The sequence below is a fragment of the Equus caballus genome, chromosome 14 (genome assembly GCF_041296265.1).
Source record: "Equus caballus isolate H_3958 breed thoroughbred chromosome 14, TB-T2T, whole genome shotgun sequence".
Classification (NCBI taxonomy): domain Eukaryota; kingdom Metazoa; phylum Chordata; class Mammalia; order Perissodactyla; family Equidae; genus Equus; species Equus caballus.
This window is the reverse complement of record NC_091697.1, coordinates 57,077,026-57,090,393: the sequence shown is the minus strand read 5'-3', so window position 1 is coordinate 57,090,393 and position 13,368 is coordinate 57,077,026. Positions and strand designations below refer to the sequence as shown.

The window sequence follows — 13,368 nt, the reverse complement described above, 5'->3', positions numbered from 1 at the left end:
TGGATGCAAAACTGGTCAATATCCACAAGGCAATAGTCAGTTGTATTCCACCAGACACAATTTGCATTTCTGTGAACAGGAATTATTTTCATTGCTATAAAGTTTTTACAACTTAACTTCCATCTTTATTTATTTATTTTTGAGGAAGATTAGCCCTGAGCTAACATCTGCTGCCAATCCTCCTCTTTTTGCTGAGGAAGACTGGCCCTGAGCTAACTTCCATGCCCATCTTCCTCTATTTTATATGTGGGACGCCTACCACAGCATGGCATGCCAAGAGGTGCCATGTCTGCACCCGGGATCTGAACCAGTGAACCCCGGGCCGCCGAAACGGAACGTGCACACTTAACCGCCGCACCACCGGGCCGACTCCACCTTCCATCTATAAGTGCGGGGAAAAACTGTGAAAGATGTTGAAATTTAGTGGGTGTCCTGAATAACTTACCTAGGTTATCTCTGCCTTTTGTTGTCTTTGACTAGACATTTCTCAACTCTAAAGATGGAAGTTCAACATCTTTCACAATTTTTCCCTGCACTTATAATTGGCTCCCTACCTACATCCCTCCTGGGGTTTCCCCTTCTCCACCTCCTGCTGCCCTGTTTGTACCAGCTGACACAACCCCTTGGCCCGTGTTCCAGGTGATGGGCTACGGCTAGAAGCCTAACCTGGGAGAACAAACCATCACCCAGACTGAGCCAGCCAGGTGATCCCAAGGGTCTGACACTCTGCTTCTATGGGGTGGGCCCTGGAGTTGTGAGTCAGGCCAACTCAGGGCTGGCAGTCATGTTGGGCCTTGTAAAAGATGGTCAAGGATTTGTAAAAAGGGGAACAGATTAGAAATGCAGAGAGAAAAGACTTGTGGTCCAGCACAAAAAAAAAGTGTCTGTCTAATGAGCTTCCAGTTCCTGGGATGACTTCATGCATTTGGACTCTGTGAGAGTCCTCCTTTATGCTCATGTCACCTTGGCTGGGTGTCTGTCCCAATAATTCCCTACCTAAGAGAATAGCTGATATGCAAGATGTATTATGACCTAAAAGGCTGGGGTAGAGTCTCAGCCCTCTGATCTGAGGCAGTTTCCCACAGAGCCCAGGGTCTGTGTTGGCACCATAAGGCGTGTGTCAGCCCCGGAGAGCAGAGGGCAGAGTGATCTGTGACACAGTGGAGAAGAACAAATGCCTGACTTGCTCTACACCCTTTGACAATCACCACATCTCCTATGAACAGGTTTTCTTATCTTAAAAATGGGGGACAATGCTCCTTTCTGAGGCTCCTACGGTCACTGTGGGGGTCCAGTGAGAGGCATGGGCATGAGTTTACTGCCAAGCCCAGTCAGTCATGTGGTGGGAACTGAGCCCACAGCTCGGGCAGGGCAGGAGAGCCTCGGCCCCTCTGTGCAAAGTGCTTTGGGAGGAGAGGTTTTGTGCAAACGGCCAGTCATGATTAATTGATAGGGAGGCTCTCAGGCAAAGGATCAGATTTCACAGATAAACATATACATATACTTCAGCTCTCCTGAGAAGGAAATATTCATTCAGTGAAAGGCAAGTGTATCTAAATCAAGATTTTCCATACCTTCAACAGATACCTACTCACTGTCTTCATTCATTCACTGAGCATGTCTTGAGCACCTAGTGTGTGATAAGCACTGTCCCAGACACTGAGATACTGAGATAAAGAGAGTTAGCTCCTACCCTTGTGGTGTTGGGAGGCAGACATACAAAAAGAGCTTTACCAAGGAGTATGATAAGCACAGACAGAGGGAAACAAAGAGTATGCTAGCAGCACCAAGGAGGGGCACCCACTCATGACCCCAGTGTGGCATCAAGGATCCTCAGGGCATGTACAGAGGAAAGTCTGGTGTTGCTGGAGTGTCAGAGAAGGTGAGGGGCTGGCTGAAGGGGGCAGTGGAGCCAGACACGTGGGGTCTTGAGGACCTCAGAGGGAAGTCCATACTTCACCTAAGATAGTGAGTGCTGTGGTCAAATTTGTACTGTAAAACAGTCACACCAGCTGCCCTTGGAGAACAGGTTGGAGGGGAACAGACTAGAGGCATAAAGACCCATTAGGAAGTGGCTACAGGCATCCAAGCAAGAAGTGATGACCTGAACTGAGGACAGGAGTGGAGGCAACTGATTCAAGAAATGTTTTGGCCAGGATTTAACCTGAGAAACGAGAGAGCAGTGACCCTCAGATTTTCAGTGAGGTTTTCAGTGTGGTTAGGATGTCGCCATCATAGGAGAAAGAAACCACAGGAGGAGATGCAGGTTTGGGGGAGGGGGCTGGTTTGGACAGTGATGAGGTCAGTTTCCGACCTGGTGAGTATGGAAGACCTATGCACATTCAGGTGGCAGCATGGGGTGGGGAGGTAGGTGGATACACAAGTCTGAAACCTAGGGAGCGGTTTGGGCTGTGAAGCCAGAGTGAATGTGGACACGGACAAGTTTGTATGAATATGGCTGGGGAGAAGAGAGCAGGGGAAGAAGTGGAGGGGCATCAGGCCCTTTGGCCCTAAAATTCTCATTTGCTGAGAATGAGGGGGAGTGGAGGGGCTAAGGGCAAGGAAAGGATGTTTGGAACCCTTGTTATGGGAAATAAGAGAGAATCTGATCCAGGCCTAGCAATACAGGGGCCCTGCTGGCTTTAGGGGCCATTAATCTGCATTGGCACTGATCTGTCCCCTCGAGGTCTTCTCCAGGACATAGAAGCCAGGAAGGCAGGTTGGCCTATAGTGCCTGGTCTTGCTAGGAGGTTGTGGCAGAAGGAAGTGAAGGGTATGTAGCAGAGAGAGCTAACTGTTCACACAAAAAAAATTGTCATCCCCTGCCCTTCCATAGACTAGAGCTGAGGCTAGGAAGGGGCTTCCCAGCAGAGACTACATTTCCCAGGACACACTGCTCCCCTCACATCTGTTACGTGTGAGAGGTGTCAGTGACTATTCATGACAATGGAATGTTGATCAGGGATGACGTGTCATTTCCAGCCCAAGATAGTTAAGAAGCAGATGTCCCTTCTCCACCCTTCCTTTCTCCTTCTTCCAGTCCAAGGCCCCCTTGGAAACCACATGCTTGAGATGGTGGAGCCACAAGGTAGAAGGATCCTGCACCCTGAATCGTCACTTGGAGGAGAGACACCACTGATCAGGAGCACCCATCTGGGCTTTTTGTGAGCAAATCAACTACATTGTCTGAGCCAATATACATTTTGGGATTTGTTTATTATGGCATCTAGCATTACCCTAATATAGGGTTTAAGAAAATTGTTTGTTGTTCAGATGATTCTGATGGGGCCAGGCTGGGGAAACAGTTGAGGCCTCTAGGGACAGAAGGTCTTTGTTAAAGTCCAAGAGCTGGATTGGAGAGAGGCCTGGAAAAATCTAGAAAGCAGGAGGTCAAGGCTTCTGGTAGAATTCAGGAGAGTAAGATTTCAGAGACAAGCTATCCCGCAGTCTGGCAGGAGCCAAGTGGGAACATTAAGCAGGTTCAGGAATTGTGATCCTGGGGGTCAGGAGTTGTGTTGGCTGGTTAGTCCACTCAGATGTTGTGGTCTGTGATGAAGCAGGACATGGGGTGGAGAGGAAGCCTCAGAGGGCTGGCCATTGTTTGGCAGCCAGGGCACCGGGAGGAGAGCTTTAGTAAAAAGAATAGACTAATAACAGGACTGCCATCATTCAGTCCTGTCAGCTGCCTTGGTGGAGTGGATCTGCAGGGCATCTCATTACTGCTAAGGATTTGCTCAGTTGGCCACATGAGATGCACACCAGAAAGTCCATGAAAGGAATACCTGTAAATGCCAAGGTAGGCTAACTCCATCCAGAAACAGCCAGACCCACAGCAAGGGTGCTATCTTCAGTTGGTAGAGCAACTTGGCACGCTCCAAAGCGCTTATTTACAGATCTGCTTGAGTCTTGTGGACGTCCCAAGGGGACCCACCTGAAGATGGTGTCTCTCTGTGCCAGGTAAGGTCACCAAAGTGTTAAGTGAGATCCCTCAGGAGGGGGTGGAGCCAGGGTCTCCTGATCCTTGGCCTGTGGTTCTCATTATAAAATTCCTTTTACAGACATTCTTAGACATTAACTGCCCATCATCTTGGGAAGATTTAGGCCATAAGATGCTGTTGGCAGCAGGAATGACTGAGATGGCCTCCGAGGGGACTTCGAGCTAGTGATTCTTAGAAGAGTTTCTGAATGAATGGTGCCAAAACAGAAATAGGTCTAGGTGTGACAGAAAACTCAAAATAATAGTTGTGAAAATAAGAGAAGTTTATTTCTCTTTAAAAAAATAATCTGAGGTAGATGTCAAAGGTTGCTTCACAATTTCAGAGGGCCAAGGCTCCTTCTATTTTGTCGCTCTCCTCGATTGTATAAGAAATTACTTCAAAACTTAGTGGCTTAGGGGCCAGCCCCGTGGCGGAGTGGTTACGTTCGCGTGCTCCGCTTCAGTGGCCCAGGGTTTCGCTGGTTCGGATCCTGGGCGCGGACATGGCACCCCTGGGGGGACTTGGGGAGAAAAAGCAGAAAAAAATAGGTTGGTAACAGTTGTTAGCTCAGGTGCCAATCTTTAAAAAAAAATTACTTCAAAACTTAGTGGCTTAAAACAACAATAATCATTTATTAGCTCACACTTTCTGTGTGTCAGGAATTTGGGAGTAACTTAGCTGGGTGGTTCTGGCTTGAGCTCTCTCATAAGCTTGCAGTCAGGGTGTCACACAGAGCTATGGCCACTTGAAGGCTTGACTGGAACTGCAACGCCGCTGCCAAGTTGGTTCTGGCTGTCGGCAGGAAGCCTCAGTTCCTCACCACCTAGAATCCTCCGTCGAGTTGCTCAATTGTGCTTATAACATGGCAGCTGGCTTCCACCAGCCTAGAGCAAGCGATCCAAAAGAGAGTAAGGCAGAAGCTGCAATGTCTCTGGTGATGTAGCCTCAGAAGTCACACTATCATTTCTTCAATATCCCATCGATTACACAGGTCAGCCCTATTTGATATGGCAGAGAACTAAACAAGGACATGAATCCCACAAGTTGAGAATCACTGGAGGCCATCTCAGAAGTTGGCTGCCACATCTGCCATCCTTAAAGTGTGGCTTCATCCTCATGTTCCAAGATGACTGCTCTAACTCCAGCTATTACATCACAGGTGCTTTCTAGCTAGCATGAAGAAGCAAGAAAGGAAGACGGGCATGCCTTTTCCCTTTAAGGATACTTTCCAAAAATTGGATACATCATCCTACTTACATCTCATTGATCAAAATTTAGTCACATAGCTGGAAAGGATGCTGGGAAATTTAGTATTTATGGCCAAAGGATGGCCATGCACACACCTAGACCAGATGTTGGGAGGCAGTTGACAGTCTTTGCCACATCAGCAATGTTCCCATGTATATTTCAAAGAATGAGGGTGGGGGAGGGGACCATAGAGAATATCATTACCTTGGGTTACTGACTTGGCTACGGACTTATTACCCATCTCATGTGGGAAATAATTGTGTGTGTGTATGTGTGTGTGTTGCAGGGACGGAGGAGGAGTGCAGATTAGTGCTTCACCCTGTAATTAGTGAATCTCAGTGTAAAGAGAAAATAGTCCTTAGAAGAGCTCAGGACACAAATGAGCATTAAAAACAGACCTAGTCCTAGAAGCCCTGCCAAGCGTGGTCCCAAGAATTAAGATGATTAAGAAAGTGAGAAAATCATCACAGGAGATATCGTGAGGGCAGCCTCATTCTGTACCCAGACCTGCAGGTTTAAATAAATTCTAGGCAGCCTGATTTACTGATCCAAATGCAGAAGCACAGATGGGCAACTCTACCAGCTGTGTTTTTAAAAGATCATATGATTCCTGATCAATGAACCGAAGAGACCAAATGCAGAAGTGTTTAGAGCTGAGCTGCAGATTTGCCCAAAGACCTCTTAGAGACCAGAGCCAGGGCTTGAGCAGCCAGCTGGGTGCTGACTCAAGCTGGCGGTGAGGGGTAGTGAGGGTAGTGTCTGGCATTGAAGCCTGACTGAGCAGAAGATGGGCCATCAGCCAGCTAGTCAATTCTAAGACTTGAGAAGTCCACAGAAAACCTGCCCTGGCAAAAAGAGGGCAAAGCTCTGGCTTGGCCCACTGGCCAGTGACAGGGTTGCCACTGTCAAGTGGCGCTGTCAGCCTAGAGGAATGCAAAGTCTGGAGCAAGCTCCTGGGGCTAGGGCACCCAAGGGGACAGCTGGTACTGCCAAGGCCCTTGTGGCAAGGGCTGGCTTTCTCCTCACTGCCGCAGCCTGCCTGCACGGCAGATCTTTATCTTGAGGGTGGAAGAGGTGGACTAAGGACTCAGGGGTACTTGCTTCATGGGCGTGCTGGGGATCTCTACCTGTCTGGCTAGTCTCACATGCCCTGCCCCTGGCTCAAGCTGGATGATGTCCTGGGTCCTGAGTTCCCACCTGGCCATCTCAAGATGGGGTTGTCAGGACACCCTAGACTGGCAGCATGTTCACTCACTTGGGCCACAGCCCGTGCTCCTTATTGCATGTGAGTTGTCAATTGTCACCACGTTGCTGCTGCACAAGGGTCAATTTCCAGAGCAGTGCGGGGATCGCCAAAGCTCCCAGCCTTCTCCACTCTGCCTTGGCCTGTCTCAATTTCACCAAAAACTTGGGGGACCTCTACAGATTCCTATTTTGCAGACCTTTTCAAGAGACACACCTCCATGTGTGGCTGAAATTGGGCTTCAACCTTGGGCAGAGGGGGAGGTCTCTGGAGGCTAAGGGTGGGCTGGTAAGGAGCAGTTAAGGGGGTGGTGAGGAGCAGTTAAGCATCCCAAAGTGGCCTGGAATCTGGGACTGTACTTCATGTCTCTGTTGCACCAATGCTTAGTGAGCACATGTCAATGGGACAGACACTAAGATACCCCCTGGGGACACAGAGCAGAGGAAGGCTCATATGACATCACCCCAGACACAGAAATAAAGTAAACCAGCAGAGAGTGTAATATGCAGTGATGGGTTAAGTACGAGATACAGAAACAGTGGAGGAGGGGAGTATGCTAGTAGAGCTGTAAAGGAAAACGTCACAGAAGAGGTGATACCTGCAAGAAAGGACAGGACTTCCTCAGCTGGCAGTGGGGCCAGGTGAGGAAGGGCATCCAGGCAGTGGGAACAGCAGGCCCCAGAGCTCTGAGCTGTGAGGCTGCCTGCAGTGGAGGAAGAGAATTTCCTTCTTGATGTGTTTACTATACTCTGAAGTTTCTGAGCCCTTTCAGGGCACAGTGTGGGCTTGTCTTTTTCCACTAAGCAACTCAGAGGAGTCAGAGAGGGGAGAAAATGTTTTCTCTCTGCAGGGTTCGTTGGGTTTTCTTTCATCTTTGAGTCCTCGGTACCTGGTCATGATAGTGGAGGTACCATAATTAGGAAGGGAAGAGGGGTTCTCTGATCTCGGAAAACCTGCCCAAGGCCCACTCCTTTTCTATGTAGGTCCTCAAGTGACCTTGGATGGCTCCTTAGGCATGACTGCCTCTGATGGAGCAGGAGGCAGGGCTGGGAGGTGCACTTGTTGGGGCACTCTAGCCTGCCCTCCTTGCTGTCAGACCCAGTCCCTTGAGGTGTCTGGGTCTCTCTGAAACCTTGGGAACACCCAGCATTGCCAAAGCACCCATCCTGCCTCTTGCAGGTGGCCCTACAATCTGGATCATGCTTGCACATCCTAGTCACTTTTTTTATGGTATACAAGCTTGCTTTTCCTCCAGGACCCAGGAAAATGTGATATGCAAATGAACCACCAGGTGACCCCAAACCAAACAACTGCTCTGAAGTTGTTCTATGAAAGCAGAAGGAACTGGAGGCCTCAAAATGTCCAGTGGGCACCCTCTCCTCTCTGAGTCAAGGTGGGCAAGTGAGAATGAACCAGAGCCATGCAGGGATATCACCCTGTCTCCAGCTACAGGTGGACCAGGAGCCTCAGGCATAGAGCTGCCAGTGCCCAGCGAGGCCATGGGAGGATTTGCAATGTAGGAGGAGGGTGGGCCCTGCCTTGGTGTTGAGGTGCTGACCAGCCCAGTTCATTCACCCAGGAGCCCCTTTCCGTCGATTGTTCCTCTTCTCACTGGGATGTGCAAATAGCACATCCTGGAAGTCCTGGCCTCTCTCATCTTTGCCAGCTCCAACTGCAAGGCCTAGCTCAGGTCACATCCCTCTGGCTCAGAAACCTCTTAATTACAAACTCCTCAGTCTGGCATTTGAGGCCCTACCCGCTACAGTACTAACTCACCTCTCACCACAGGTAAGACAGGTGGTCTTCCGTACACTCCTCCTCCAGCCAAGTGTGTGCTCATCCTTTTTATCCTCTGCCTGTAAAGCTCTCCCATCTTTGGGCCCTAGATCTTGCCTTTACCTGGTCCAAATGCCCCCATATCACTGCTGCCCTCCTGACTAGGCCCAGGTCCAGTGCTGTCTCACCTATCAAGTCTTCCTTGTCACCCCCCTGCCCACTGAACCTATGGCCAAAGGAATGGAGCTTTTTACTAGATTTGCATCTTTAATTAGAGGAGTGATAGATGCTTGTAAAAACCTTCCCACATTACAGAAGCGCACACAGTAAAATGAGTATGTCATCCCCACTCTCCTTTCCCTAGAACTCACCCCAGTTAACAGTCAGGCAGGCACATTGGTACCCATTTTACTCAGCAGGAGAGAGGCCCTTGGGGACCTGCCATAATCACTTGACAGGGTGGTGGCAAGGTGGGCATGGGGACCAGCAGAGTTGGTGGAAGATGTCAGAGAATGGTTGACTTTGAAAGAAAATCTTCAAGGTCAGTCTGTGGGACTCCTTGATTTCTTTCAAAGGGAGGCATTTCTAGCTCGTTTAGGAATATTCATTCTATTCACCTACGAGCCAGAAACTCAAGTTCAAAAGGCAGCCAGGCATCTGGAGAGTCTTTTTGGCCTAGCACAACCGCCACTACAGCCCAGGCTGAGTCTTGGAACTGGAAGTCTTGCAGTCTTAATGGCGTGGTCACTCAGTCAGATGGAGAAACGCAGAGTTTGAAGCCTGGCCTTCTCCAGTTTGGGCCATTGGCTGGCCCCTGTGGGCTCAATGTCCTGGCTGGTCAGCCTGGAACCCCTCTACCCACCGTGTACCCTGCCAGCAAAGCAGTGACTCTCCTTACAGCATGGCTCAAGAGCAGAACCCACCCTAAGGACTAAATGGGCCCATCCTCCTGGAATAGGAGCTCGGGGAAGAGCTAGGGCTGTACTGGCTTTTCCTTCTCCAGGGCTTCCAGCCCATGTTTCCAGGAAGTTTGAAGGGCAGGGGTAGATGTCTTTCCCAAATCACCTGAGGGACCACATCTCACCAACACACACCAATTCAAATACATATTTAAGCAGGGAGAAGGGACTGGGGGACACCAACTTGGGACTATCTAATCCCAATTTAGGGATGACAGGGAAGGCTCCAAGGTATTGGCATCTAAACTGACACTTGAAAAGTAAGCAGGAGGTGGCCAGTGAAGGTGAGAACAACATTCCTTGCCGAGGGAACCCATGGGCAAAGGCCTGAAAGTGAGAGGGAGGATGACTTTGGAGAAACTGAAAATTCTCTGTGCCTGAGCCCAGTGTGTGAAGGGGGTGTGCAGGGGTGTGGTCGGAGAGGTCGACTGCCTGGGGGTGCAAACCCCTGGGCTTTGTCCCAGTGGCCAAGAGGAGTCAAGGAAGGATTTTAAGAAGAGGAGTAACATTTCAGACAGATGACTCTGGTGGCCACATAGACCATGAGCCGGAAGTGATAAGTTTGGAGGAAGTGAATGTCTTTGGGTGAGCAATAATGGTGGCCTGGACTAGGGCAGACACAGTGGAACATGAGAATAGGTAGACTTCAACAGACCATGCAGGGGTCAGAGAGAGGAAGGGGATCCTGGCTTAGGTGTTGAGGATATAGATTCCAGATCGATAGGTGAATTTAGAAAACAATTGTTAACTGGTTTGGACTCAGAGTGTGGGGACCCCCAGCTCCTCCAGCTCTCTAGACCCTTTCATACATAAAGAATTGAAGGCCAGTGGCAAGTGATAAGCCCAAATCTGACCATCTAGCCTGCTGACATCAGTACAGACCTGATTGGGCTCTCAAATCTTGCTTCAGGCATGTCATAGACACACAGAGGCTGCTGGATACCATAATCCTGAAGCAGACACCCCAGGTACACAGCTGACCACCTCCAGCCAACCCGGCGCTCACCTGACCCACAAGCCTGATACCCTCCGTCAATCAGCAACACTCTGAAACTTTGCTTTTTGAATACAGAATAGAGATAGTGCCTGACCACCCCCATTTTTCCCCCTTTCCCCACCCTGAGCCTAGACTCTCTGCTGGAAGAATGTCTCTGTTTGGCAGTAAATCTTTTCTGCTCAGCACTCAATCTTTGGTCTCTAGTCTTAACTCAAGCCAGAGGCTCCCACCAGCCACAGAAGTCTGAAAGGGCTTCAACAAAGTGGGACACACCCTATATGTTCTTTGCACAATTCTGATATTTTGCACTCTCTGGTTTGTCTTTGAGCTCTCCTGAGCACCTGGGGGTGCAGTGAATGGCCCAACAGGAGCTGGACATGTTGTCTGAGGCCATGAGCTTGGGGACATTGGGCTGTGGGGTATGGTGGAAGAATATAGGTAGGAATCCCGAAGCCTCGGTCTGGTCTCCAGCTCCCTGGCGACCTTTCGTCTCTGGGCCTGTCCCTCTTCCAGCCCCCAGGTTTTGCACATGCTGTTCCATCTGACTGGAATACTCTTCCCCTTCTTCTTTGTCTGTTTGGCTCATCCTTCAGGTCTCTGCTTTCTCAGGGAAGAACTAACTGACCTCTTGGTCCAGGTCAGATTCCTTAGTTAAATATTCCCATGGACCATGTTCCATTACTTCTTTCCCTTCATTAGGGGTTTTTGTGGTTTGCTGCCATCTGCCTCCCCCAGCAGACTGTGCCTTCCATGAGAGGGAGGTTCTGTCTGTCTTACTCACTGCTGCATCCTCAGCCCCTGGCAGGACCTGTCTAGGAGTAGACACTGAGTGAATGAATGAATGAACGAATGAATGAATGAACAGATGGACAGATGGCTAGATTTCACTTGGTAAAACAAAAGGCTCAATTGGATGAGAGCCTTTCTAGCATTGATATAATCTTCTAGGCCTCTATCTTTTCATCTCTGAAATAAGAAGAATGTTCCCTGCTTGCTGCTTTATTTCTGTATCTAAAATGACTCCAGTCAGCCTGATAAAGTTTGGGAGGCTTTAAAAACAACTTGGATAAAGACTCTGATTTGGCTGAAGGACTTTATTTTCTGACACCTGGTCACATATATGTGAACCTCAAGATAGAAATCCAGGCCCCTCTGTCAGAGCTGGAGTTACACGACAACTTCTGGGCAGGATGAATTTCCAGAAGCCCCAGCCGTGCCTCCTAGAGATAGGGCAATAAACGTTATTCTGTGCCCCCACGGCCAGGGAGGGGAGGTAAGTGTCACAGCTCAGAACTGGAATCATGCCCCATGAGGGTCCCAGAGCACTCTGCTCATCTGCCCATCGTCTGTCTTCAGCAATGGACTGAGTGCAGGAGTTTTTCTGAGGCAGAGCTAGAGGTCTGGCTTAGGGCCCAATGAGTCATCTCCCGAGTCTGGGCTCCACAAGAAGGCTGCCTGTGCCCACCTTTGCTTTTGCTGCTGCAGGTAGTGTTTTAAGATGATGCTTAACGGTGGTGCTTTAAGATGCACCAGGATGAGGAGACCATCTCTATAATCTTCACCAAGGGATTCTGCCCAGCCACCCTCTCCCTGATGACCCAGAACTGTTGGTTCCCACTCGCCCCAGTCTTGGGAAGCATGCTTCTTGTGGAAGGGATAGCTGGCTGCAGTGAGACAGAGCCCCAGCCATGTCAAAAATAGTGCTAATGCTCCTAAGAGCCAGGATCGGGAGTACCAGGTCCTAATAAATCCACAAGGGACATGGAAGAGCTGAAAAACCTAAATGAGGGAAAGGAGAAGCCATTTTATTCTGGAGGAGCCTTTTCAGTGGCTTCGGAATGCAATGCCCATTATACAGATGGGTAAACTCCTGCCCATGGGGACCTGCCCCTGACGGAGGCCTGGGAAGAGCCAAAGCTTTCAGTATTCTAAAGAAGGTTAGCCCCTTGCCCCCACTCTGATGCGTGAAGTCTGTGCCTTCCCCTTCTGCTCAGACCACCATTCATCCTTACTGTACTGCTTGTTCCTGATCACCTTGGGGTACCCTAGCTGGCCCAGGCCCTCCTTAAAGTCATAGGATCAATACAATCACTGCCAAAATCCCAACAATGTTTTTTTTTCAGATATACAAAAAATCCATCCTAAAATTCATATGGAATCTCAAGGGATCCCAAAGAGCCAAAACAATCTTGAAAGAGAATAAAGTTGAAGGTCTCTTGACTCCTGATTTCAAAACTTACTTCAAAGCTATAGTAATCAAAACAGTGTGGTACTGGCATAAAGACAGACATATAGACAAATGAAATAGAACAAAGAGCCCAGAAATAAGTCCTCACATATATGGTCAAATGCTTTTTGACAAGGATCCCAAGACAATTCAATGAGGAAAGGACAGTCTTTTCAACAAATAGTACTGGGGAAACTGAATATCTACATGCAAAAGAATGAAGTTGGATCCTTACCTTATGCCACATACAAATGTTAACTCAACATGGATCAAAAATCTAAATGTAACAGCTAATCTATAAAACTCTTAGAAGAAAACATAAGTAAAAAGCTTCATGACAGTGAATTTGGCAATGATTTATTGGATATGACAGCAAAAGCACAGGCAACAAAAGAAAAAATACATAAATTGGGCTTTATCAAAATTAAAAATTTTTGTGCATCAAAGGGCAATACCAACAGTGTGAAAAGGAAACCCATGGAATGGGAGAAATATTTGCAAATCATATATCTGATAAAGGGTTAATATCCGGAATATATAAAGAACTACAATTCAACAACAAAAAAACAAACAGCCGGAATTAAAAATGGGCAAAGGACTTGAACAGATATTTCTCTAAAGAAGGTATACAGATGACCAATAAACACAGGAAAAAGTGCTCAATATCACAAATTATTAGGAAAATTAAAATCACTATGAGATACTGCTTCACATCCATTTAGATGACTATTATTGAAAAAAAACCCAAAACTAAACAGGAAACAACATGTATTGGCAAGGATGTGGAAAAACTGGAACCCTTGCACATTTCCAGTGAGAATTTAAAATGGTGCAGCTGCTGTAGACAACAGTATGGCAGTTCCTCAAAAAATTAAACATAGAATTACCCTATGATCCAGCAATTCCATTTCCAGGTATACACCTAAAAGAGTTGAAAGCAC

The 13,368-nt window shown here is 48.3% G+C and overlaps 1 long non-coding RNA gene across 1 annotated transcript in view; it reads left to right on the top strand.

The window, feature by feature from the left end:
* The window catches only part of LOC106781649 (uncharacterized), a 35,572-nt gene extending 22,745 nt beyond the window's left edge, over window positions 1–12,827 (top strand). Inside the window, exon 6 of the long non-coding RNA XR_011425585.1 lies at window positions 12,324–12,827. This is a non-coding gene — a long non-coding RNA (uncharacterized lncRNA). The remainder of the gene's footprint in view (window positions 1–12,323) is intronic.
* Window positions 12,828–13,368: the final 541 nt, after the last annotated feature.